Source organism: Dipodomys merriami, unplaced genomic scaffold, assembly GCF_024711535.1.
Source record: "Dipodomys merriami isolate MVZ:Mamm:240054 unplaced genomic scaffold, mDipMer1.0.p SCAF_7, whole genome shotgun sequence".
NCBI lineage: Eukaryota > Metazoa > Chordata > Mammalia > Rodentia > Heteromyidae > Dipodomys > Dipodomys merriami.
This window is the reverse complement of record NW_027206290.1, coordinates 67290873-67317166: the sequence shown is the minus strand read 5'-3', so window position 1 is coordinate 67317166 and position 26294 is coordinate 67290873. Positions and strand designations below refer to the sequence as shown.

At 42.5% G+C, this 26294-nt stretch overlaps 1 protein-coding gene across 2 annotated transcripts in view; it reads left to right on the top strand.

Moving 5' to 3' along the window:
- The first annotated feature begins 4535 nt into the window (after positions 1 to 4535).
- Positions 4536 to 26294, top strand: part of Ptpra (protein tyrosine phosphatase receptor type A) — a 121122-nt gene continuing 99363 nt past the window's right edge. Inside the window, exon 1 of one of the 2 annotated variants that reach the window (XM_070006895.1) lies at positions 4536 to 4764. The gene's annotated coding sequence lies outside the window, so the exon portion shown is untranslated. The remainder of the gene's footprint in view (positions 4765 to 26294) is intronic. The other variant, XM_070006896.1, reaches the window with a different exon arrangement.

Below are 26294 nucleotides of genomic sequence, written 5' to 3'. Positions count from 1 at the left end.
GAAGTGGTGCTGTGGTGCAAGTGGTAGAGTGCTCGCCTTGAGCTGAAGATTTGAGAGACAGTGTCCAGGCCCAGAATTTAGGCCCTACAGCAGAAAAAAAAAAAAAGGACAGGATCCCCTTATGCTGGGCTCTTCATTCTGGGCTTTTGTCCTCCTCAATCTTGGCCCCACAATTTCTCATTGCCTTGGTAACTGATGATTTTCTTCTTTCTTGTTGGTACTGGGGTTTGAATTCAGGTTCTCAAGCTTGCAAGGCTGGTACTCTATAGCTTGAGTAAGTTCCTAGCTCTTTTCTGCTTTATTTTTCAAGTGGGGTCTTGCATCTTTGCTTCAGATTCCCCTACTTTAGGGCCTTCTGTGTAGCTATGATTACAGATGCATACTGCCATTCCCATTTTATTGATTAAGATGGTGTGTCATCAACTTTTTGCTCTGGCTGGCTTAGAACTACAATCCCCCTGATCTCTGCCTTCCAAGTAGCTAGGATTACAGGTGCAAGCCACTGTACCTGGACTCTGTCTTTGTTTTGTTTTGCTTTTTACCTCTTAGAGAAGGAGAGATTGTTGCCAAATAGCCCAGTCTTCTCTGGAAGGGGAGACTTGGCCAAGGCTAAATTTACATGACTTAAAAAAATTTCCCACAAAATAACATACTACCCATTTCCTCATGTGCAAGTGTGAAAATAGACATTATACGTGAACTTTTAGCAATATGCAAGACAAAAGTTTTAACATCAATGGAAGATTCATATAGTGATTACAACTTCAGGAAAAATGTGTGTACCTGTGGAGAAGCCCTGGGATTGTCCATGGGAAAGTTATTTGAGAATTTAGAGGTTCCCCAGCTCAGTGGCAGAACACTTCCCTAGAGTGCATGAGTTTGATCCATGGTATCACCAAAGGTGGGGGGAGGCAGTTTTGTGTAGATGTTTTTTTAAAGTCACTAATTTTCTCAACTTTTTTTTTTGGTTGGTTAATTGACTTAAACTGTCCCTCAGCTCTTCAGCTCAAGGCAAGCGCCTTACCATTTGAGCCACAGCACCACTTCTGGTTTTTTGGTGGTTAATTGGATATGAGTCTCAAGGACTTTCCTTGCCCAGGCTGGCTTTGAACTGTGATCCTCAGATCTCAGCCTCCTGAGTAGCTAGGATTACAGGTGTGAGCCACTGATGCTCAGCGAATCATAATATTGTAAATTTGCATATGTCTGCTGGGGTTTGACAGGTTCATTCACCTATAAAGAGATAATTAAAAACCTGAAATGGGAAGGAGGTAGACTTATCCCAGTGGACGAGCACTTGCCTACTAAGTGTGAGGCCTAGATTCAATCTTGGCACCAGAATATAAAAAATTGTAACTAGAACTTTTTCTTTCAAATCCTTAATTGCTCATTGAAAGTAATGTAACCTGTCCTTGGAGCAGTTGTATAGCAGGCCTGAACCTATGATGTCAGATGGGGCCAAGTCTTTTCTAATGGATGAGGTTAGGATTCTGACTGTGGGCAGATGTAGAAACATTTCTCCTGGTTTAGGACACTCCTGGTTGAGGACACTCCTATAAGACACCTCAAGGCAAGAGGTTTCTGCAAATGACTTGTAGATTAACAGTGATTGGGAGGACTCGTCTCATTTATTTTATCTATTATTGTGTTGCTTTATTTTCATTACAGCACTTAGGAAACATTCTTTTTCATTTGTTTATTGTCTGTCTCTCCCTCCAGAATGTAAGCCCCTAAGAGCAGGAGGCCTCTTCTTACTCCCTGCTGTGTTCAGCACACGGTCTGTACTCAATAAGAAATTGAATGACTCATTGTTCCATTTACTAGATGGGGGAAAGAGGCCTGGAGAGGGAAGTAACTTGCCTGAAAGAACAGGACTTCACTCCCATCCGGGAGTCTTGCTGATTAACCCTGTGGCTGTTAGGATACCTGTGGGGTGGCTGACAAGTGCCTGCTAGGTGTGCCCCATGAGTTAGGACTAAAGCAGAACTGGGAGTAAGAGCCACAGTTTTCCCCTTGGGTTGTCTGAGAGAAGCCTGACTCCTCTCCCTCTCAAGACAGTCCTTAACTCTGTTGATGAGAGAGAGAGGCCCCTCAACACTCCAGTAGGATGCAGGATGCAACACCAGGCAAGTTTCCATGGCAGGCACCTTTGGGTAGGACTCTGCCCTCTTCCAGTGGAAACTGCATACTTGCTTGCACTTAATCTTCCCAGGGTCTCGAGTGGGCCCCCCAACCCCCTTGGTCTGAGGTTCTATGTCACCCCTTCACATAAACCACAGATGTTATGATTACACAGTGCCTGTCTCATGGAGAGTGAAGGATCTTGTATTTCTTGAGGATAGGTTAATGGCCAAACTGTGTGTGTGTCTGGAATTCTCAGTTCAACTCTAGATGGTTTCAGGAAGGATAGCAGAGGCAGGCTCAGGCCATTCAGCACTGGGCAGGGCTGGAAACCAAGAGCTCTCTGACTCCCACATTTAACTGCAAGGATTCCCAAGTGTGGTCAGATCCAGTAAGGGCTCTTCACCAGGTTGTCCTTGAAAGACAACAATCTGTCTCTTTTCGGCTGGGGCATGAGCTCTGGGCCTGGGCCCTGTCCCTCAGCTCTTCAGCTCAGGGCTAGTGCTCTACCACTTGAGCCACAGCGCCACTTCTGGCTTTTTCTGTTTATGTGGTGTGAGGAATCATGGCCTCATGCATGCAAGGCAAGCACTCTACCACCTTCCCAGCCCCCCACCTGTCTTAATAGCTATTTTAATTCCATTAGTAAATATAAGTAGCATGTAAAGTTTTTTTATGTATTAAATCAAATAAATTGACCAAAAGAAACTGTGGTTATTGTAGGTAAAAACCAAGCTGGTAGTTTAATTTGAGGCTATGGAGCTGCCCTCATTGTCCAGGTACATTGTTTTTCAGGTTTTTTTTTAAAATAGCACAGGTCCAATGTATGGACAAAACTTGAGTTACTTTTCCATTCTCTGTGCACCTCCATTCTGGATAGATTTGAATTTGGGCTTCCCAAGAAATGGGCAGGTGGCCTCACTGGCCGCTTGGGGGTCTGACACTTAAGAGAACTGGGCAGTGGCTCTGAGCCTTTGAGCTGAAGTGTCTATTTGCCAGAGACATCTTGGGCTGGCCATCTTGCTGATACTTCTGGACTGGTTCTGCCAGTAGTGATTTCCCTTCGGGGAAGGGGAAGGCCTGAGGAAGGGTCCACTGCAGCCCATATTTCTAGTGTGTGGCTCTGGTTAACATACACCAATTTCACAAATAAGGAGGCTGGTTGCATAGAGTTCTAAGTTGGTTCCCCAGCAACAGGTGGGGGTTGGGGGCAACGACGACGGGAGATTACAGGAACATTAAGCCTGTGTGGAAACCAGCTGATGGGATCTCTTGTGCAGATGTATTCCCACCTGCCACTCAGAGTTGCCTCTAGTTGTAGATCCTATCTCCTTCCTGAGCACTGGGCTCTTGGGGCGGGCATAGTGGATGAACTTGATTGCCTGTCTGGAGGAGAAACTGACATCCACGCCGGGCACCACAGACTTCGGGCTTAGGATAAAGTGTAACCCTCGTCACTTCTTGGGCCTACAGCAGCCCGGTGGCTCAGCCTGGGGACCGCAGCTGCTGGCGCTTAGGTCTTGCAGCACCCAAACATGCTGCCTCCAGAAGTACACACAGATGGCTTCCGGGGCTACTCGAGAGGGGTGCGATTCCCTGGGCTCCAGGAAGGGGATCGGCATCCCGGCCCTGGTGGAACTCGCCTCTCCATCTCCCTCACGCTTTGATCCTCCCCTCCCCCGCCAGGCCTGTAGCGCAAGACATCCCCCGCCCACCGCCCGGCATCACGTGTGGTACTTCCACCCAGTTCCGTGGCCAGTCAGGCCCAGTATGCGCATCTGGAAAGCGGGGGAAATGTCCCTGGGGCTCGGGTGGGGATGATGTAGGCTGCTGGCTTAGTATAAGGCGGCACCCAAGGAGCCAGACCCGTTCTAGGGACTCGGCAGGTTCTCCCTGCGAAGGGGCTCTTCGTCTTCCAAGTACCTGGCAGTAACGGGGGGTGGGGTGAGCAGGGAGAAGACCGAATCGATAGCATTTGGAGGAGTGTAAAGATGGTTTTCGTGTTCTAGGCCACCCCAGTCGGTGAGTATTGGTGTGGCAAATCTCTGGCCTCAGTTTCCGCATCCGTAAACTGGGAAGAAAGCCCCAGGTCCAGGTTCCTGAGCTTGTAGACAATTGGAAGACGTTGCGGAACGATCTACCGGCGCGACCGAAGTCCTGCTTTCCGTAGGCTGAAGTCCCTTGAGCTGTAGAGGACCGTGAGACAGACTTCACACCCCCGAAAAGAGCGCTGGGAGGCACGCAAGGGCGGGGCCCGCGAGAGCCGGAGACGCCCGTCCAGCGTCGGCCAACCAGCGCCCTCCTCTGAACAGCCAATGAGCACGCGCCTTACAACCGAGGCAGGGTCGCGAGCGAGGCTGCGGCGAGTGCAGCTCTGACAGGGACGCGCGCGCGCGCGCGACCGAGCTCGGACCCCGGGCCGAGGCCGCCATCACCGCCGCCTGCGCCGTCGTCCCTCGGTCACTTCCCATCGCCATGCAGGCGAGGCCGCCGCCGCCGCCGCGGGGCTTGGAGCTGCGGGCCGGGCGGCGGCCCTGAGGGCGAGTGGCGGGCCGAGCCGCCGCCGCCGCCGCCGCCGCCGCCGCGGAACTGAGGCGGAGCTGCCGTCCCGGTCCCCCGTGGTCCCGCCCAACGCCGGACTCGGTGAGTGTTCGCGGCCGCCGCCCCGGTGGGCTCCGGACGCGGGTGGGAGGGGTCCCTGGGCTCTCCCTTTCCGGGCGGGGTCCCTCGGGCTTGTGCACTGGGATCTGCATCCCTGCGCGGTGGGCGGGGGTGGGGGTCTCCGGAAGCGTGTGGGACAGGGCACCGACCCCTCTCCACTGCCCGGGAACTTTGCGGGCGTCCTCCTGGGATCTGGCCAGGGCGCTGCCATAGTTCATTCTGAAACAAGAAACTTGGAACAGCGAGAACAGCATTTGCCTGGGTCCATTTGATGGGAGAGAAAAAAGAAACTCCTGGCAAGAGAAATTTTGTTTTTGCAATGACCCAAGTTTCTTTCCCTAAAAGCCCCTCCTGGCCCGATTCCCAGGCCCCTCTCATTGCCGTCCACTCCCAACTGTTGAAGATGCATTAGGAACGGGGAAATAGGGGACCAGAGAGCTGCTCAGAATTCATAATGAGTCACTTGGGAATGCAGATCCCCTCCCTTTTTACTCTCACTATTTTTTTTTCATACTCACACACACACATCCTCAAATATATTTCCTGAAAATAAAAACCTTAATGGCAGAACTGAGTCTCATGTTGAGGTAGGCGTGTGTGTGTGTGTGTGTGTGTGTGTGTGGTGTTTGTGTGTGGTCAGTAATACTTGTAAGACAGGAAAAGAGGAATGTTCAAACCCTTCCTGAGCAGAGTAATGCCTGTAGAAGCCTTTGGCTAGAATAAGGATTGCTGCTGGAACCAGACACATCTCTGAGATTGCTTCACTAACCACCTGCTAGCTGTTGAGACAGCCAGACAACCCAAAAGATGGGGGTGAGAGGATTGACTAGGAAAGGGCGAGCATCTTCCTGCCTGGCCACTCCTTTTAAAAACACAGATCGGATGCTGTCACTTGTTTATTTTAAAACTCCTTCATTTTTTGTTTATCCTGTGGGATGAATGAAACACAAAATGTCTCAATCGGGTCACAAAGGGCCCTGGACAGTCTTGCTTCAACTTATTTTACATTTAGCTTAATCCTATCCTCCTATGGGCCTAGCCTTTCAGAGTCTGCCTGATTGCCCCTTCACCTATTTGGAGGTTTTTGCTTTCTTGTGTCCTGTTTCCTCCCATATTGACTGTGCTGGGAGAATTCTTCCCAGTTGTCTCCATTTCCCAAGAGAATTTTCACTAGTCTTTCCCAAAGACCTGTTTGGAATGCATGGTCAGGACTTTTGGTACCTCTGATTCCCCATCTCCCCAAGTCTATCCCACCTAGCCTCCATAAATAGCAGGCAGAAACTGACAGGTCCCACAGGCTTCCAACTTGCTTGACTGTCCCTGAAAGACTAAAATCCCCTTAGTCAGTTTTCACTGCTCAAAGGGGCCTCAGATATACTATAATGAATGGTGAGATCCAGGAGTTCACTTCCTGGGTTCCTTTTTAGCATGTTGGTGCACTACAGAATTAAAATGCAAGCCCTTTGACTTACACATATTTATGTGTCATCTATTTGCCAGGTAAAGCACTTGATTATGATGCAAAATGAAAGTGAGAAACTTCTTGAGTCCTTTCCTTTGAAGCACTCACAGACCAATGCAGGACAGGTGGATATAATTACACTGTAGGTGCTATTGGAGTAATAATGATTGCTATTACCTTTTATTTGCCTGTGACAGGTTATGTAATAAACGCCTACATGATTCTCTCATGTAATCTTTTCAATGGTTGTATGGGGGCTTATTCCTACTCTGTAGGGCTGAAAATTAAATCTCTATGGTGGGCATATGAGACAATAGTCTGAATTTGAGTCCTGTCAGTCTACCTTCAGAGCCTCTGCTAGGCTGCACAGGTTACATTCCTTGAATGGTTAAAGAAAACTTTCTTGGCAGGAATCCTTTGGGTTCTGAAGGATGTATAGAAGTTGGTTTATAATGGGCTGGGAATGTGGTTCAGTGGTAGCGTGCTTGCCTAGCATGCATGAAGCCCTGGATTCCATTCCTCAGTACTACATAAACAGAAAAAAGTCTCAAGTGGTAGAACACTAGCCTTGAGCTAAAGAAGCTCAGAGATAGTGTCCAGGCCCTGAGTTCAAGCCCCATGACAGGCAAAAAAAAAAAAAAAGTTTATGATGGACAGCACACAGTAAAAAGGGAGAAAGCTTGGAGGTAGAAGGACCAACTGTCTTTGGGAATAGAATTGAATAGATGAGATTAGGGTCAGTTTGAAGGCTGTGTTACGAGTTTGAGCCAAACGCCTGTAATCTTAGCTACTCAGGAGGCTGACATCTGAGGATCATGGTTCAAAGCCAGCAGGGGCAGGAAAGTCCGTGAAACTCTTATCTTCAATAAACCAGCAGAAAACTGGAAGTGGCCCTGTGGCTCAAGTAGTAGAACCCTAGCCTTGAGCTGAAGAACTGAGGGACAGCGCCCAGGCCCAGAATTCAAGCCCTATGACTGATTTAAAAAAAAAAAAAGAGTTTGAACCATGGAAAGGTTTAAAGGAGATCAGAGACCTGGGACACATTGGGCATTGGAAAGGTCTTTTGATGGTGCCTTTGGGGGCCAGATGCTGATAACCTGTCAATTTAGAAGGTAATGGCCCAGCTCCACAACATAGCATCACATCCTCTTAGACTCAGTAGATTATTCCTTTCTAGAGAGAATTCTGCTCAGTTTTGAGAAGATAATGCATTTGAGAGGAAAATCTAGCAGTGTAAAGGTTTATGTAGAGAAAATAAATCTCCTCCCTACCCTGACCCCAAGTTTGTTGCTTCCTAACCTTCCCAGAGATAGCTGGAGTCTCTCACTTCTGTGACCTCCCATAGGCACTGTTCCTTTATGTGTGTGTTCTCACCATTGCATGTTTGTCTCACCTTAATTTCTTTAATTAACATACTTAAGAAATTACACCTTATTACTATATTCAGAATTATTCAAAATTATTCATTCTTTTAGGGGGGAATTGAAGTTAGGGCCTGGGCTCCATCACTGAACTTTTTTTGCTCAAGGCTAGCATTTTACCACTTGAGCCACAGTTCCACTTCCAGCTTATTGGGAGATTTTGGAATTAAAAGAGTCCAATGGACTTTCCTGCCCCGTCTGGCTTTAAATCATGATTCTCAGATCTCAGCCTTCTGAGTAGCTAGGATTATAGGGGTGAGCCACTGTTGCCCTGCTGAATTATTTATTCTTTGTATTGACACTATATAACTGCATTGTGAAATAAGCTGTATTTGTACATAGGACTATTGTATATGTTTAATGAGGCTTCAGGTTAAACATTTGTTATAGCCCATTTCTCTTACAGAAATATAGTGAGTATCCTTTGGATATACATTGGTATGTGCTCATTTGTACAGTTATCTCAATGATATACTTTTTGAAGTAGAACTACTGGGTCAAAGGACATATATGCTTTTCTTAAAGATATGTAGCCAAATTACCAACCCTTTGAGATAATTGTTTGAATTTAACCTGTTCCCCAAAACGTGTTGGATGTTCACCAAAATACCTAATGAGATCATCTGTGATGCTTTTTCAGCTATCACATGCCTGCTTCCCACCCACCCCCCATGTGATTTTAGCCTGTTTTCAGTTCGAATAGAAGACACTGAGGCTTAGAAGGATTCAAGTGACGTGTGCAAGAAGATCAGTGTTAAGTAGTAGTGGCCTATTTTTGCAGCTCTGGCATCTAGTACCTCTCATGGAGACACTCAGAATTAATTTGTAAATATTGTTGGATTATTTTTTTTCCTCCATCTTCACATGGAAAAATGAGCCCCAGGCTTGAGTTAAAATTAAGTAGGAAGCTGGCCAAATAAAATCTTGTGGGTTTTTTTTTTAATTTTTAATACGACAACTAATAAATGTTTCCAGATTCTGAAGCTGAAGAAAACCTACACATAACCCAATATTAAGGTTTATTTTTAACATATTCTATATTGAAAAGAGAATTCACTAAATATAAAACTATACTTTAAATTTCTATATATACATTGATTTTTATATTTGTAGTCTGTAAATAGGGAATATGAGTTTTGAATTGTTGAGTAGCATAAATTTTTTTTTTTTTTTTTTTTGTCGGTCGTGGGGCTTGAACTCTGGGCCTGGGCGCTGTCCCTCAGCTCTTCAGCTCAAGGCGAGCGCTCTACCACTTGAGCTACAGCGCCACTTCCGGTTTTCTGGTGGTTTATTTGAGATAGGAGTCTCACGGTCTCTCCTGCCCGGGCTGGCTTTGAACCGCGATCCTCAGATCTCAGCCTCCTGAGTAGCTAGGATTACAGGCGTGAGCCACCAGCGCCCGGCTAGCATAAAATATTTTATATTTACTTGTTTATGTGTCTTTACTATCTTAAATCACAATATTTTATTTTTTTAAATTTTTATTTGTTGTGGGGCTTGAACTCTGGGCCTAGGTACTGTCCCTCAGCTCTTTAGCTTAAGGCCAGTATTCTACCACTTGAGCCACTGCACCACTTCCGGCTCTTTCTGTTTATGTGGTGCTGAGGAATCGAACCCAGGGCCTCATACATGCAAGGCAAGCACTCTACCACTGAACCACCCTCCCAGCCCCAAATCAGAATATTTTAAAATCACAGTATAGTATTCCATGAATCAAAATGTGTAATTTGTATAGTGTGCTTTATTTCTTCCTTTCTTTTCTTTATTCTGCTATAAACCCATGCACCCATGTTCAAGTACTTCTTTTGGATTATTTTCTTGGACCTTTACTTCTTAAGTGGGCTTAACGAGTCAGAGGAATACTTTAGTGCTCAGTTGCTACCTCTGATAATTGAATTAGTCAACAATTGTATCAGCAACATATGTAGCCCTGTTTCCAGGGTACTTAGCCAGTGTTACCACTTAAAAAGAAAAAGCTAATACTTCATATTTTATTAATTTGGAAGAAAGACAGAGGTGCCTCGAGGTAAGTTCGATTTGTGTGTGTATGTGTGTGTGTGTACATTTGTTTTAATTTTGTATGTGTGTGTGTGTGTTTGCTGGTACTGGAGCTTGAACTCAGGGCATGAGTTCTGTCCTTTAGTTTTCTTGCTCAAGTCTGGCATTTTCCACTTTTGATTTTTTTTGGTGGTTAATTGGAGATGAGCCTCATGGACTTTGCTGGCCTGCTGCTTCAAACTGAGATCCTCAAATCTTAGCCTCTTGAGTACCTAGTATTATAGGCATGAGCCACTGGCACCCAACTCCCAATTTATATTTTATAAAAAATTGTGAAAGTGCAATAGGATCATATTGGTATGAAATCTAGGACTAGATGCTGTTCTATTGAATATATAAGGCATTGGCCAGCAGCAGGGGAGATCACAAAGTAACTTGGGTGTGATATCTGTGCTCATGACACTTGTTAGTGCAGTAGATAGACATTAATCACCTTTTGGTAATTATAGACATGGTGGATGTGGTCCAAGTAGAAGAATTGGGTTTCTTGGGAGTGTCAGAGACATTCAACAGTTAAGCATTCGCAAAGGCCCTGAGCTAGGAAGGGTTTGATAGCTCAGGACAGCGTTCTCTAACTTGAATGTGCACACAAACCATCTGGGACTCTTGTTAAAATGCCAAGTCCTGATTCAGTAGGTTTGGGGTGGGATTTGGGATTCTGTATTACTAACCACCTCCCAGTTAGCAGATGCTACTGGTGGGTGGATCACATTTGGCAGAGCAAGGCCTGCTTGAGAGCTTGCTAAGCACCTGAAGCTGGCTGACCATGGTGAACAGGAAGTGGCAGGTGGCTTGTTATGACTGTAGAGCCTTAATTCTCTGTCCTGGCTGTACTCTAGATTCACCTGGGAGCTCACAAAAAAATCAGAGATGCAAATTCCCTGCTCCTGTTGGTTTTTATTTAGTTGGCCTTGGGTAGGATGTGTATACATATTTCAGTTTCCCTGATGATTCTAATATGAAGTTAAGGGCTGGGAACCAGTGGACTGGAGACAGGCAGAGGACAGAGTTGAGGGCTCTATATGCAAGTACAGATTTTGGGCTTATCTTGAAGACAGACTAAGCCACTGAAGGATTTTTAAGTGAGAGAGTGAACTGATCTGATTAGCAATTGTACAAGTTTACTGTGGCCTCAATCTAGAGCCGAAATTTTCATGGTGAGATTGGTAAGACACATTACTGGAGTACTGGGACAAAATGTAGAACTTTTGGGGCTGGGAAGGTGGCTCAGTGGTAGAGCGCTTGCTTTGCATTGCTGAGGCCCTGGGTTCAATTCCCCAGTACCACATAAGCAAAAAGAAAAAAGCCAGAAGTGGCTCTGTAGCTCAAGTGGTAGAGCGCTAGCCTTGAGCTGAAGAGCTGAGGGACAGCGCCCAGGCCCAGAGTTCAGGCCCCACGACTGGACCCCCCCCCCAAAAAAATGTAGAACTTTTGTTTTTATCTTAAAAAAAATAAGGTATCACATTTAAAAATCATGGAACTTAGGGTGTTCTGAAGGAAGGGAGTTCTTCAGTAGTGAGCAGAGTTGTATTCATCCATTCAGTGAATAGCAACAAATTGGTAACAATGTACATTATTCAGTTTTCATTCAGCTAACCTTTATAGGGAGCTGTGGAGAAGCCAGTAATTGAAGAAAATGCTGATCACACAAGCCCTAGCAAACAAGGTGGCAGAGCTGACACTTGTCCTGTTTATATTATTAGCATTACATCAGATTAAGTAAATGAGCTCTCATTAAAAAGGAACCTATCAAGATTATACAAAATATGGATCTATATTATTAATTAGAATTTTGCTTTTTGAGTCTGTAAAGCCTTGATAATAAATTAGGGGGCTATCACTAGTACCAAGAGACTTCAAAGTTAAGCATCCAGAACATAAAGAAAACAACTTCCTAGTGTTGGGAATTGAACCAGGGCCTTATGAGTACTGAACCATAGCCCCATTGCCCTGCTTTTCTTCCCCCCCAGTGATTTTTTTTTTTTTGTCTGCTGTGGGACTTGAACTCTGGGCTTGGGCACTGTCCCTGTGCTCTTCAGCTCAAGGTGAGCTCTCTACTGCTTGAGCCACAGAGCCACTTCCGATTTTCTAGTGGTTTATTGGAGATAAGAGTCTCACGGACTTTCCTGCCTGGCCTGGCTTTAAATGTGATCCTCATATCTCAGCCTCCTGAGTGGCTAGGATTGCAGGCATGAGTCACCAGTGCCCGGCTAAGAATACACATTCTTGTGAATGATTGTCTTAATAAGAACCTTGTTCTTTGGAATAGTTGTTTAAATATAAACTATTGGCAGAACAGCTACTTTAAAAGAATGAAAATTCATTTGTTGCCCCTTTATAGAGAAACATTTATCAGGTTATCATTTATTGGTCTTTTAGAAGAGCTTTTGATGACTTACTCATTTTTATTTTTTTTAAATGACAACTTACCATAGTGGTGCACACCTGTGATTCCAGCACTACAGAGGCTGAGGTAGAAGGATAGAGAGTCCCAGGCCTACCTGGACCACACAATGACACCCTGTGTCAAAACCAAACACAAAAAGCAACAATAAACCATCTTGTTGTGGTAAGTGTGGTTACCTAACTTTAAGTCATTTGAAAAAATAATACGCTTAACATAGTCCTTCAAGTAAGAGATTATTTTAATAATGAATAAAAAAGTAATGACTTTTTTTTCTTAGAGATGAGCTACAGGGAAAAACACTTCTCATTTTCTTTTCTAAAATAATAAGCTTTACTGAGATACAGCTTACATAAAATTATCTTTTTTTTTTTTTTGGTTGGTCGTGGGGCTTGAACTCTGGGCTTGGGCACGGTGCCTTAGCTCTTCAACTCAAGGCAAGTGCTCTACCGCTTGAGCCACAGTACCACTTCCGGTTTTATAGTGGTTTATTGGAGATAAGGGTCTCACGGACTTTCCTGCCCAGGCTGGCTTTGAACCATGATTCTCAGATCTCAGCCTCTTGAGTAGCTAGGATTACAGGCATGAGCCACCAGCGCCCGGCTATTGTTGTTGTTACAAACCATCAAGTGGTAGAATGCCAGTAATGAGTAAAGCAAACCAAGCAAAACTACAAGGCCCCAAATTCAAGCCCCAATATTGGAAATAATTAAAAAAGTAATTGCATGAGAGAAGATGGACTTTTGCTAACCAAATTTATTTATTTACTTTTTTTTTTATTTTTTTATTTTTTGGCCAGTCGTGGGGCCTGAACTCTGGGCTAGACGCTGTCCCTCAGCTCTTCAGCTCAAGGCTAGTGCTCTACCACTTGAGCCACAGCACCACTTCTGGCTTTTTCTGCTTATGTGGTGCTGAGGAATTGAACCCAGAGCCTCATGCATGCAAGGCAAGTGCTCTACCACTGAGCCACCGCTACCCAGCCCCCAAATTTATTTATTTAAAAGATTTTGTGCCAAGTACAATGACTCAGGCCTATAAATCGTAGCTATTTAAGAGGCAAAGATTGAGAGGATCATAGTTCAAATGCAGTCCTCTCACAACATCCCATCTCTACCAGGAAAAGCTGGGTAGAGTAGTGTATACCTGTCACCCCAACTACATAGAAAGTGGAAATAGAAGATTGTGGTCCATGTTGACTTCAAATAAATGTAAATCCTATTTCAAAAATAACCAAAGCAAATGGGAATGGCTCAAGTGACTAAGAGTCTTCTTTATTAGTGGATGTGCAGTAAAAAGCTTTGATTCACTGCTATGGAGAATGGACTCTGGTCAGAGCAGTGTTGTAGTTTACTTTTTTAAATTAGCATCAATTAGTTGTACAAGGGAATTTTATTTTGACATGTAGCTTGATCAGACTCACCTACTCTGTCACTCTTTCTCCTCATGATTCCCACAGTCTCATGTATGATTGATTGGTATAGAGGAGTGGTGATAGGGATGAAGATTTGTGGACAGGTATGATTTAAATGGTAGGATTCCAGAGGGTTTTTTTTGGGGGGGGGTCCAGTCATGGGGCCTGAACTCGGCCTGGGTGCTGCCCCTCAGCTCTTCAGCTCAAGGCTAGTGCTTGAGCTGCAGTGCCACTTCTGGCTTTTTTCTTTTTGCTTATATGGTGCTGAGGAAACAAACCCAGGGCCTCATGCATGCAAGGCAAGCGCTCTACCACTGAGCCACCTTCCCAGCTCGATTCCAGAGTTTTGGCTTTAGGAAGAGAATGTTTGTTAGATGGTGAACAGAGCTTCTGTGTATAGGAAGTTGAAATCCAGTTTCTGTGAATTGTGACATAGTTTTCAAATATCGACTGACAAATAGCTTAACCCACAATTAGTTTTCAAACACTGTTTGACAGGTGGCTTAATACATAGTTTGTAATCCATATAAATGAATCAATACTACCCATTAACAAAGAGAATGCCTTTCATTGATGTGTTAGCATCTCTGTTACCACAGCAGTGTGGAATAGTGCCAGCATTTCTCTGTTCTTCCAAAAGGAACTGGTCTTTTATTTAGATACTTCTCTCCTGATTTTTCTTTGTCTGTGGTGAGGCGAAAGCTTCTCCCACTTTGCAGAGAGTGAGGCTAGTCCCTAACTTAGTGCCTCTGTTGTATACTGTAAGACAGCGGCCATCCAGCTTTTCCTTGCCTCCTGCTGGGCTCATCTATTTAGTTAGCAGGGCCTGAGTTCACAATGATTTCCAGCTTATCTGTGGTTCCCTTTACCCAGTTTGGTGTGTTAGCTATAATGGACCTCCTCAAGCCTCAGGTCTAAAACTGCCACAGGTGAGAAACAAGCTGTCCAGAGAATCCTTGCTGGGTCTAGCAACTTGCCTGTAGTTGGTGAGTGTGGTATAGTGTCAGAGATCCTTTACTTTTAGTGGTTCATGCCTACTTAGCAATAGTGTCACTGGCAGCAGTTCTGAATCTGAAGCCGTGATTCTCAGTAGAAGTTCTTTAGAATGAAGAGGAACATTTCAAAAAGAGCGAAGAAAACAGGCTGGCATGGTAGTACATAAGCCCAGCACTTCAAGGCTAAACCTGTGCTATATAATGAGTTCCAGGTCTACCTGGGATTACAGTAAGACCTATCTCAAAAAAGAAAGAAAAAACAGGGTTTGATTTTTTTTCTTAGTGTTTGTAATTTAAATATATATATTTGAAAAATACTGACACATATTATCTATAAATAATATTAAAATATGTGGTAAAAAGTAATTCTCTCCATTCAACTTTTTTTTTAATCATGAGGCTTGAACTCTGGGCTTGGGTGCTATCCCTAAGCTCATTTGCTCAAGGCTAGCACTATACCACTTTGAACCACAGCTTCATTTCCAGTTTTCTAGTAGTTAATTGGAGATAAGAATTTCATGGACTTTCCTGCTCTGTCTGGCTTCACACTGTGATCCTCATATCTCATCTTCCTGAGTAGTTAGGATTATAGGAATGAGCCACTAGTGCCCGCTTCAACTTCTAAATAACTTTCTAAAGTTATTCACAGATACTGTGAATAATATTTATGAAACCTTCCAGAAATGCTAGGGGCTAGGACGGTGGCTCAGTGGTAGTGATTGCCTTGTATACATGAGGCCCTAGGTTTGATTCCTCAGCACCACATAAGCAGAAAAAGCCAAAAGTGGTGCTGTAGCTCAGGTGGTAGAGCGCTAGCCTTGAGCTGAAGAGCTGAGAGACAGCACCCAGGCCCAGAGTTCAGGCCTCACCACCAGCAAAAAAAATCCCAACCAAACAAAAGTACTGTTTGCCTATACAACATAGAAGTTATTTAAACTTGATATTTCAAATAACAATAAAGGAAAGTATGAGTTGTTTTTTCAGAAAAGTTGAAGGTTAACAGCAGATTAAGGTGGTGTGTGTGTGTGTGTGTGTGTGTGTGTGTGTGTGTGTGTGTTCTAGGATGAAACTGAGGGCCTTTCTAGGCAAGCACTAAACATGCCTTGCTATCATTAGTACCAATGCTAAGTGCATTTGATTTAGTTTCTCCAGTGTTACTGGGAGAGATTGCTTGACCCATTCATACTTAGTTTTCAGTTTCTACCTTAAAGAGAACTTTGCAGAATAAGTAGTAGTAGAGCAGCTCAGCTTTATATGTGAATTGTTTTAATGTTGGAGGAGGCCTTTTGTACAAAATAATACTTTATATTATTTACTTAGTCATTTATTGTCAGGACTGGAGTTTGAATTCTAGGCCTTACTCTTGCTAGACAAATACTCTACCACTTGAGCCACTCCCCAGCCCCAAATTTAATTATTATAATGGCAATTTAAAACCTAAATTTCCCCTTGTTAGTCTTTTATTTGATAGTCTTGCTATTATACTTACAAGCATAGTAATTTTATATAGAAATAGGAACAATAGCTTTCATTCTTCTTTAAGTTGATGTTAATTCTTGAGTTTAACAGATGAATTTCTCCAAACCCTTCGTCATTGAATTAAATTTCCTGAAAGGTTTAAAACACATTTATATAATCAGTCTGTTAAGCTCTGACAGACTTTGACAGGTCAGAGTTACCACCTTAATATACAGAATCTCTAGCATTGAACAATCTGTAATATTAAGAAATTAAACCTGTAAATGTAAGAAAGTAGGTTCTTGTAAGACCAATGCTTCTCATTGGCTAAATCCGAATTACCAACATTTAAAAAACTTGCATCTTAAACTTTAAAGTATTAGCACTATGACTTTTGTATACTTTATTGCTCACATCTTTTCTTCCTAGAGTTCGTAATGTTACCCAATTATGGAGAACAGCTTTACCATCTCAAAGAGCCAAGATTATTGGCTAAATATACAAGACTAGCTGGACACCAGTGGCTCACACCTGTAATCCTAGCTACTCAGGAAGCTGAGATCTGAGGGTCGTGGTTCAAATCCAGCCCAGGCAGGAAAGTTTGTGAGACTCTTATCTCCAATTGACTATTCAGAAAAAACCGGAAGTGGTGTTGTGGCTCAAATGGCAGAGTGCTGTCCTTGAGCACAAAGTGGGACAGTGCTCAGGCCCTGAGTTCAAGCCCAGGTTACAGGACTCTAACAGTTATTTGTTGGCTAGATATTTGAGGCTAGTGAAAGGAAACTAATGGTTTTGTTTGTCCGTTTGTTTTCTAGAATGTTATACTAAAAAAGTATGTTATTTCTTGTAGTAGTTCTGAATGTGGCATGAATTGGGGGGGGATCATCTTCAGTCTTTCACAAATTTGCCTCCTATTTCCTGACTCTCCTGTGCTTTAATTCAGGCTGTTTGATACCTAGATGACTTGCTGCATATTCTCTAACCATCATTGCAGTGTAGCTAGTGATCCCATGGCAAGTTACCACATACTGCCAGGAGTGATCTTTTACTTCCTGATCTAATCTCAGCACTCCCCAATTTAAGGTTTAAATGCCTTAACAGAGCAAGCTTTTATAATACTTTTCCTCCTCCCTTTTTGAGACAGTCTTGTGTAGCTAAGATTGGCTTCAGAGTCACAGTCATCCTGCCGCAGTGAACTGAGTTTACTAGTTGTACAGTCAGCACCTAATTCTGCCTTTTTTTTTTTTTTTTTTTACTTCCTTTTGTACTAAGCCATACCTCTAATGAAGGGTATAAATTCTCTGTGGAAAAAAAATGATATTCAAAATGAAACCATCCATTAATTGGGTTTTTATTACAGTCATCTAGATTTGAGGGACTCTCATAGTTTTATTTGATTATGTTCTGTTCTGTAGAATAAGTGATAACAATATCCAATAGTACTCGAAAATTTTGTCTTTTTTAGACATGTTCTTGTTATGTAGCCAACTTGGCCTCCAAGTATCTTCTCCTGCCTCAGCCTCTCTAGTACTGGGGAAGTTGATGTGTAGCATAGGCTGGCCTTGGATTTGTGATTCTTCTACCTCTGACTTGCCAGTGCTGGGATTAGAGTTGTGCTGTACCTTACCTAAGCTACTTTTTAATATTTATTTATTTATTTATTTATTTTGGTGGTACTGCTGATTTTACTCAAGAGTCTTGAAGTTGCTAGGCAGGCACTCTGCTACCTGAGCCACACCTCTTAACCCTTACTATCCTTCCTTCCTTCCTTCCTTTCTTCCTTCCTTCCTTCCCCCCTCTCCCTTTGTCTCTCTCTCTCTTCCTTCCTTCCTTCCTTCCTTCCTTCCTTCCTTTCTTTCTTTCTTTCTTTCTTTTCCAATCCTGGGACTTGAACTCAGGGCCTAGACACTGTCCCTGAGCTGCTTTTTGCTCAAGGCTAGCACTCTACCACTTGAGCCACTTCTGGTTTTTTCTGTGTATGTGGTGCTAAGGAATTGAGCCCAGGGCCTCATGGATGCGAGTCAAGTGCTCTACCACTGAGCATTCCCAACCCATTATTATGTCTTTTTTTTTTTTAATATTTGTATTTGAACTGGAAACTTTATATTTGCTAGATACTTTACCATTTGAGCCATGCCACCACTTCTATTTTCTTGTCTTTTTTTCCCTTGAAAGTACATTTGAACAAGAAACTTTAAGCCTTTGTAGTGCCCTCAAAACTCATACAACTTCGGTTATTTTGTCTGTGTTGGGGAGGGGGGGTGGCAATGCTGGGGATTGAACACATGGCCTCGAACATACTAGGCAAGTACTCCATCACCTAGCTACAACCCTGTTCCTCATGATGTACTTAAGATGCCTTTTCTTCTCTTTTCCCCATCTCCGCCCCCCCTCCCCCTGCTTTTTTTTTTTTTTTTTTTTGGTCGGTTGTGGGGCTTGAACTCTGGGCTTTGGTGCTATCCCTGCGCTCTTCAGCTCAAGGCGAGCACTCTACTGCTTGATTCACAGCACCATTTCCACTTTTCTAGTGGTTAATTGGAGATAAGAGTCTCATGGACTTTTCTGCCCAGGCTGGCTTTGAACCGTGATCCTCAGATCTCAGCCTCCTCAGTAGCTAGGATTACAGACATGAGCCACCGGCGCCCAGCCTCCCTTATTTTTGTATGGAATCGTATGTTGCTTACTCAGACATCTTTGGAAGCCAGGTAAGCATCTGTCCTCTTGCATCCTACCATGGGCTAGCTCAGAAAGGAGGCTTTCACCTGATACCAGCACTTTGATTCTGGATTTCCCAGCCTCCCAAACAATCAAAAATCAACCTATCTCTCTCCTTCCTCCCCTTCCTTTCTTCCTTCTTTCCTTCTTTCTATATCCTGTCACAGAAACACAAAACCGACCAAGATGGATCTGTAGTTGTATGACAGCATAATTTTATGTTTACATGTGTTCCATATAAAACATTAATTTAGTATTGAAGGTATATAAGAATCTTGTTTTCTTTTAGAGAAGAACTATTCTTTTGTACATTTTTGCTTCATAATAATTTGTTTCAAATATTTTAGCAAAAGCTTTCTATTTCTCCTACTTGTATGTATCTTGGCTGGCATAATAGAAAAAAATAGTTGCAAACATTATTTCCTTACTGAGAATGAGTGGGATTTTTTTTCTTTTTCAGTTTACAGTATGTGGTGAGTGGGTAAAGGAGGAGGTGGTTTATGTTAAACTTTTCATTTTTCTTATTTTTCTTTTGCATAATTACGGGATTGGGGGCGGAGGGAGGCTGGTCCTATGTTTTGAACTCTGGGTTTGGGCATTGTCCCTGAGCTGCTTTTGTCCCAAGGCTAGCGCTCTACCACTTGAGCCGCAGCACAACTTTCAGCTTTTTAAAATTTCATTTATTGGAGATAGGAGTTTCACAGACTTCCTGCCCTAGCTGTCTTCCAACTGTAGTCCTCAGATCTCAGCCTCCTGAGTAGCTAGGATTACAGGAATGAGCCACCAGCACCCAACTTTGATTATGGAATTTTTGAAAACTTCATACAGTATGAATAAGAAAATAAAATACTTTAAATTAAACAATAATTTTGTTTTCCTCAAGGGATATTCATCTCAAATCTAAGAAACCCTCCTTCCCTCCCCTCTCCTCCTCTCCCTTTTTCTCCCTTTCCTTTCTTTCCTCTCCCCTTTGTATAATCTTGTATCTAGCAACTTTCCTTAGATTTATTATAGTAACAATTTGTCCACTGATATCAAATACATGTTTTTTGTTTGTTTTTGTCAGTTGTAGGGCTTGAACTCAGGTCCTGCGCGCTGTCCCTGAGCCTCTTTGTGCTCAAGGCTAGCACTCTACCACTTGAGCCACAGCACCACTTCCAGTTTTTGAGTGGTTAATTAGAGATAAGAGTCTCACAGGGGCTTTTCTGCCCTGGCTGGCTTCAAACTGTGATCCTCAGATCTCAGCCTCCAGAGTAGCTAGGATTATAGGCATGAGCCACCATGTCCAGCTCAGTTTTATTTCTTTACTTGCAGATTTAATTTTATTTTGATTATTTTCTCTTTCCTACATGTATCTTGAACTGTGGCTCAAGTGATAGAGCATGCAGGGTCAGTGTCCAGGCCCTGAGTTCAAGCCCCAGAATGGGCACAAAAATCAAAGTAATTTTTTTTATTCATTTATAGAATCATGTTACTATTGCTTTGGTTAGATTTTTCCCCCTAATAATAGTTCAGACTATTTTCTAATTTTCTTTTGTGATTTTCTTCTTTCATCTGTGGGTATTTCTGTGTCTTTTAATTTTCAAAAGTGGGAGTTTATTGATTTATTGCATTGTGGTTAAAGAATATAATCTATATACTTTCTGTCTTGTTAACATTTTACCACAATTGTCTGTATGCTGATTTTTCTGAGTCATTTTACAAATAACTTGCAGACATATGTTCCTTAATCTCTAAATCACTGTGTATTTCTTTAAACCAAGAATACTTGCCTGCATAGCACAGAACCCTCATTAAAATCAGGTAATAAAAATTGAGATAATGTATTTAACTTATCATCTCTGTGACAAAAATGCCTGACAGGAAGAACTTAAGGAAGAAGAGTTTAGCCAGGCACCAATGACTTACACTGCCATCTGGTGCAGAAAAGTCCACAAAATTCTATCTCCAAAATAATCAGCAAGAAGCCAGTCTGGAGGTATGGCTAAAGTGGTACAGCACTAGCCAAACAAGCAAGTCAAGCAAACACAAGGCCCTCAGTTCAAACCCAGGAACCAGTAAAAAGGAAAAGGGCGGGGGGGGGTGGGGGGAAGCCAGTGGTTCATGCTTATAATCCTAGCTACTCAAGAGGCTGAGATCTGAGGTTTGCAGTTCAAAGCTAGCCCAGGCAGGAAAGTCCATGATACTCTGACTAACCACCAGAAAACGAGAAGTGGCGTTGTGGGAAGAGCTCAGGGACAGCACCCAGTCCCAGAGTTCAAGCCCCACGAATAACCAAAAAAAAAAAAAAAAAAAGATTCATTACATGCTTTTGGCTTCATTGCTCTGGACTTGCTATAATGAAACACAATATCATGGTGGCAGGAACATGTGGCAGAGGAGGCTGTTTACCTCATGGCCACCAGGAAGCCTTGAAAGAGAGAACAGACAGAAACAGAGAGATCATGTTTTCTGGCTTCCTCCTTTATCTTTTGTACCATTCAGACCTTCAGTCTGTTAGATGATACAACCCACTTTCAGAATGGTTCTTTCCTATATAGTTGCTGCCCCACATATGGAGGGCTGGGAATGTGGCTTAGTGGTAGAGTGCTTGCCTAGCATGCATAAAGCCCTAGGTTTGATTCCTCAGTACCACATAAACAGAAAAAGCCAGAAGTGATGCTGTGGCTCAAATGGTAGAGTGCTAGCCTTGAGCAAAAGAAGCTCAGGGACAGTGCCCAGAACCTGAGTTCAAACCTCAGGATGGCCAAAAAAAAAAAAATCACTGGAAATTCCCACACAGGCATGCCAAGAAATGTGCTTTATTAATCTGTTTCTTTTAATCCAGTAAATTAACAGTCAAGATTAACCATCATACCCCTAGATTTTACTAATCTCCCAATTATATCACTGGTAGCAAAACCACTACAACAGAAAAAGAAAAAAAAATACCACCCCCAAACACCCCAGAAATATCACCCCAGAAACAATACTGGAAACCCTCTTACCTTTTTACTACTATTATTTCAAACTCACGGACCATTCTAGACCATGCCTTGCAATTTAGTTGTTATGTCTCTTCAGTCTCTTTTAATTGGAATAGTTTCTCAGCTTTACTTTTTTTCAGTGATTTTGACATATTTGAAGGTCAGTTACTTTGCAGAATGTTCCCTAGTCTGAGTTAACCTGATGTTTCCTCATAAATAAACTGAGATTATGCATTTTTGACAGGAATACACAGGTGTCATGTTATATCAGGAGGCACGTGTCAGTTTATCTCAATACAGGTTTTGTTCAGTTGTATCACTTGGTCAAGATGTAGTTGACCGTTTCTCAAAAGTTCAAAAGTATTTCTGTGGCTGGGCATAGGTGGCTCATACCTATAATACTAGCCACTCAGGAGGCTGAGATCTGAGGATCACAGTTCAAAGCCAGCCCAGGCAGGAAACTCCATGAGACTCTTATCTCCAATAAACCACTCAGAAAACTGGAATTGGCACTGTGGGTCACAAGTGGTAGAGTGCTCACCTTGAGCTGAAGAGCTGAGAGGGACAGCGCCCAGGCCCAGAGTTCAAGTCCCATGACCGCAAAAAAAAAAAAAAAAAAGTATACTTTTTTATTATTGTTGTTGGTCATGGGGCTTGAACTCTGGAACTGAGCACCACTGTCTCTCAGCTCTTCAGCTCAAGGCGAGCACTCTACTACTTGAGCCACAGCACCACAGACTTTCTCATAGACTTTCTTGCCCTGGCTGGCTTTGAACTGTGATCCTCAGATCTCAGCCTCCTGAATAGCTAGGATTACGGGCATGAGCCACGGGTGCCCAGCAAATAGTATACATTTTGTAGAAGTGACACTTTGAGACTGTGTGAAAAGCCCGTTTCTCTTCAAAGTTTTACTGATACAGCTACACATTGATAATGTTATTGCTATGGTGGTTGCCAGGTGGTAAGTTTTTTTTAAAAACTCTCATTCCTTTCACATTTACCTGGCATTTTGCTATAAAGAAAAGCAATCTCTCCCTTAAAATTTTTTTTTAAATACAAACTCATGGAGTCCTATTTTACTTTTTTTTTTTACCCCCCCCCCCTTATTTTGCTGTTCAGGTTGTCCCAGATTTGGCCACTGAGAGCCTTTCAAGCTGCTTCCTGTGTCCTTTTCTCATGTCTTCATCAGTCTTTGATCAATTCTTCCCCCTATACTTTGCCACTAGATTTTTCATGCTCATTTTGTATGTTAGTCTTGATCCTTGAATCTGCCAGGTCCAAGGATGTATTTAGAAATCAAGATCTGAGCTCTGGATGTTTTCCTTGCTATTTGGGTGTCATTGCTCTTAGGCCCAGACAGAACTGTGAAATTGGTTTAATATATACTTTGGATTTAATTTACAGGTCTGACTGAGGGATGTCATGGAAAGGTCAAGACCACTGCAAGTTAAATTTGTTCATTTCCTAGAAGCAAAACATATACCCTGTTGCATAGGACTACATGGAGAAGCACTAGTGTGGATCAGGAGTAGCAGGAGATGGAGGAAAACCATTCTTAGTATAGTGGTTGGTTCTTGTTAGGTAGAAACATCTCTTAGTGGACAGAAAGCAAAACATAAATGTTGGGATCTGTGGGTAAGGATTTGTAATAGGATTTGTGTATGTGCATGTGCACATGCACATGTGCTAGTCTGGTGGCTTAAAATCAGGGCCTGGGACTGGATACTGTACCTTAGCTTTTTTACTCAGGGCTAGCACTCCACCCCTTGAGACACATCTCCACTTCCAACTTTTTGGTAGGTAATTGGACGTAAGAGTCTCACAGACTTCTTGCCCAAGCTGTCTTTGAGCTCCTCTTCTGGCTTTTCTTGGGTAGTTTATTAAAGATAAGAGTTTTATGGACTTTCCTGCTTAGCTGGCTTCGAACTATGATCCTCAAATCTCAGTGCCTAAGTAAGATTAGAAGCATGAGCCACTGGCACCCAGCATAATATGATTTTTCATATTATGAAAACCACATAGATAATATGAATATAAACAACTTCACTATTTTGGCTAGGGCTCTCCGGATGTAAAATCATCAATTACAGACTACTAAGTAATTATTTCAGATATTATATGCATGTCTGTGCAGATATGAGTGTATAAACATACACAACTATAAATACCTACCTATAGATATTGAAAGGCATGACTTCATTCTGGTAACTGTAATTCCATTCCAACACTATAGGGATTTTGTTGATTGTTTGTGCTGGTACTGGGTCTTGAACTAAGAACCTCACACCCTCACTTAACTTACTTGCAGCTGGCATTCTCTCACTTGAGCCATACCTCTATTCCAACATGTTACTGGTTAGAAATTGAGTCTTACAGACTTTTCTTCCTGTGCTGGCTTCACATTGCAGTCTTCTAGGTCTCAGCCTCCTGAGTAGCTAGGATTTCAGGCATGAGCCAGTGGCCCCCTAATACTGCCTAATACAACCTCCCACCTCCCCAGCAATAATGAGATTTGAACTTAGGGCCTCAATGCTTGCTAGGCAGATGCTCTACCATTTGAGGCATACCCTCAGCTGCCCTAGAGGGTTTTTTTTTTCCCTTTTAGTTTTTCTCTTTTCTGTTTTTATACTTCTCTTTCTGACAGTGACCAGTGACTAATCTATCTTTCATTAGCTTTTTTTTTTTTTTTTTTTTTTTTTTTTTTTTTGCCGGTCTTGGGGCCTGAACTCTGGTCCTGGGCCCTGTCTCAGCTCTTCAGCTCAAGGCTAGTGCTCTACCACTTGAGCCTCAGCACCACTTCCAGTTTTTTCTGCTTATGTGATGCTGAGGAGTCAAACCCAGGGAGGACCTCATGCATGCAAGGCAAGCACTCTACCACTAAGCCACATTCCCAGCCCTGTCATTAGCTTTTGTTCTTGGCTCCCATGTAGGTAGCAATCTCTTGATCGTGAGGCCATCTCATTGTTTCCATCTCATTGTTACTACATTAGCTGAACATTCCCTTTGATTCCGTGAGACATTTTTATAAAGTCCTTTTTATTTTTGGTGGTGGTGTTGGAGTTTAAAATCCTAGCCTTGCCTAGCAAGTACTCAACACTAAGCCATGCCCCTAGTCCTTTTGTTTTTGTTACTTTTAAATAATGTCTTGCATTTATGCCTTGGCCAGCTTGGAACTCTGTTTATGCTTCCCAAATAGTAGAATTGACAGGCCTTTGCAATTGTGCCTCACTTTTATTGGTTGTGATAGGGATCTTTCAGACATTTAGCCCAGGCTGTCCTCCAACCACAATCCTTCCATTGTCTGCCTCTGGAAAGCTGGATTTATAGGTTCAAGCCACTGTATGTAGCATAGTTTTTGCATGGGTCCAAAATACAAACATTTCCATTACTAGTGTTTAATTAAATAGGACTGTTTCTCTAATGATGTTAGTGAAATACAAAATATGACTTGTGATCAGAAACAGCTTCTCCAAATTTTTTTTAGTTTACTGTAACCCTAGAATAGTTAACTAAGGCTTTCCTAAACTTCATTCAACTAGAGCTAGGTTAATTTTTTGAAACTGAGAAAATTACAGTCTTCACTGCACTTAGCTGAACTTTACACAGCTCTGCATTTCCCTCTGTCAGTTCCTCTTGGAATGGTGGGTGGGTGGCAGAAGGGAGGATATGTATAATAATGTATTTTTAGTTCTTTTGAATAGAGGGGTTGCTCGAGCCATTGCTATTGATGGCAGGAAATATATTTATAGTTCCAGGGAAGGAGATGTGTTACGAATCCCAGTTTAAGAGAATCTGGAAAGCTGTACTTTATTTCCATATTACTCACTTATACTTTGCTGTTCATTCTTGCCTTAGAAATGTGAGATGAATGGACCTGTTAGTTTATGAACTGTAGATATTTCAGTATATTGAATCTGCTCTTGAATTTGGACAACTCTTCCATTTTGAAATTTCACAGTAGGCAACACCTGCAATAAAAGTACCTTCTAGAGCATACATCTAAGGATGTGTGTAGAGAATTCAGGTGTTAGCATAGAATTAAACAATAGAGATATTGAAGGTTGCTAAACATTGTTCCCAGTTAGAATTCAGTCATAAGGTTCTTAATACAGCGTGTGTGTGTGTGTGTGTTTGTGTGTGTGTATGTGTGTGTGTTTGTGTGTGTGTGTGTGTGTGTGTGTGTGTTTTAACGATTGAAACCAAAATCATTTGAGGTTTACTATGCACCACACTTTGGGGCAAGACTTGTGCTTCATGTGCAGCGGGCACATGGAACATGAGTTAAATTATTCTGAAGCTTTCTTTTTTTTTTTTTTTTTTTCTTTTTCTTCTCCATTTCCTTTCTTAATTGAGGGAAGCAAAGAATTGGTTTCCAAGGATACATCTTCTTTTTTGTGCTGGTCTCAGATTGATGCAGTCATGGAAACCAGGCAGTAAACTCATTCTTGGCAGCTACTAGCCCTGATCTGATCCTTTTATAAAACACATAAGATTCTTTAATAATACAATTTGGGAAGGTTTGTGTCAAATGATTCCAAGTCAGGGAGGTTAGGAATGTTTTTGAATTGATTTAAATGAATCAGTTAATAGTTTGCTAAACAAAACTGCAGTTAAAAGTATTT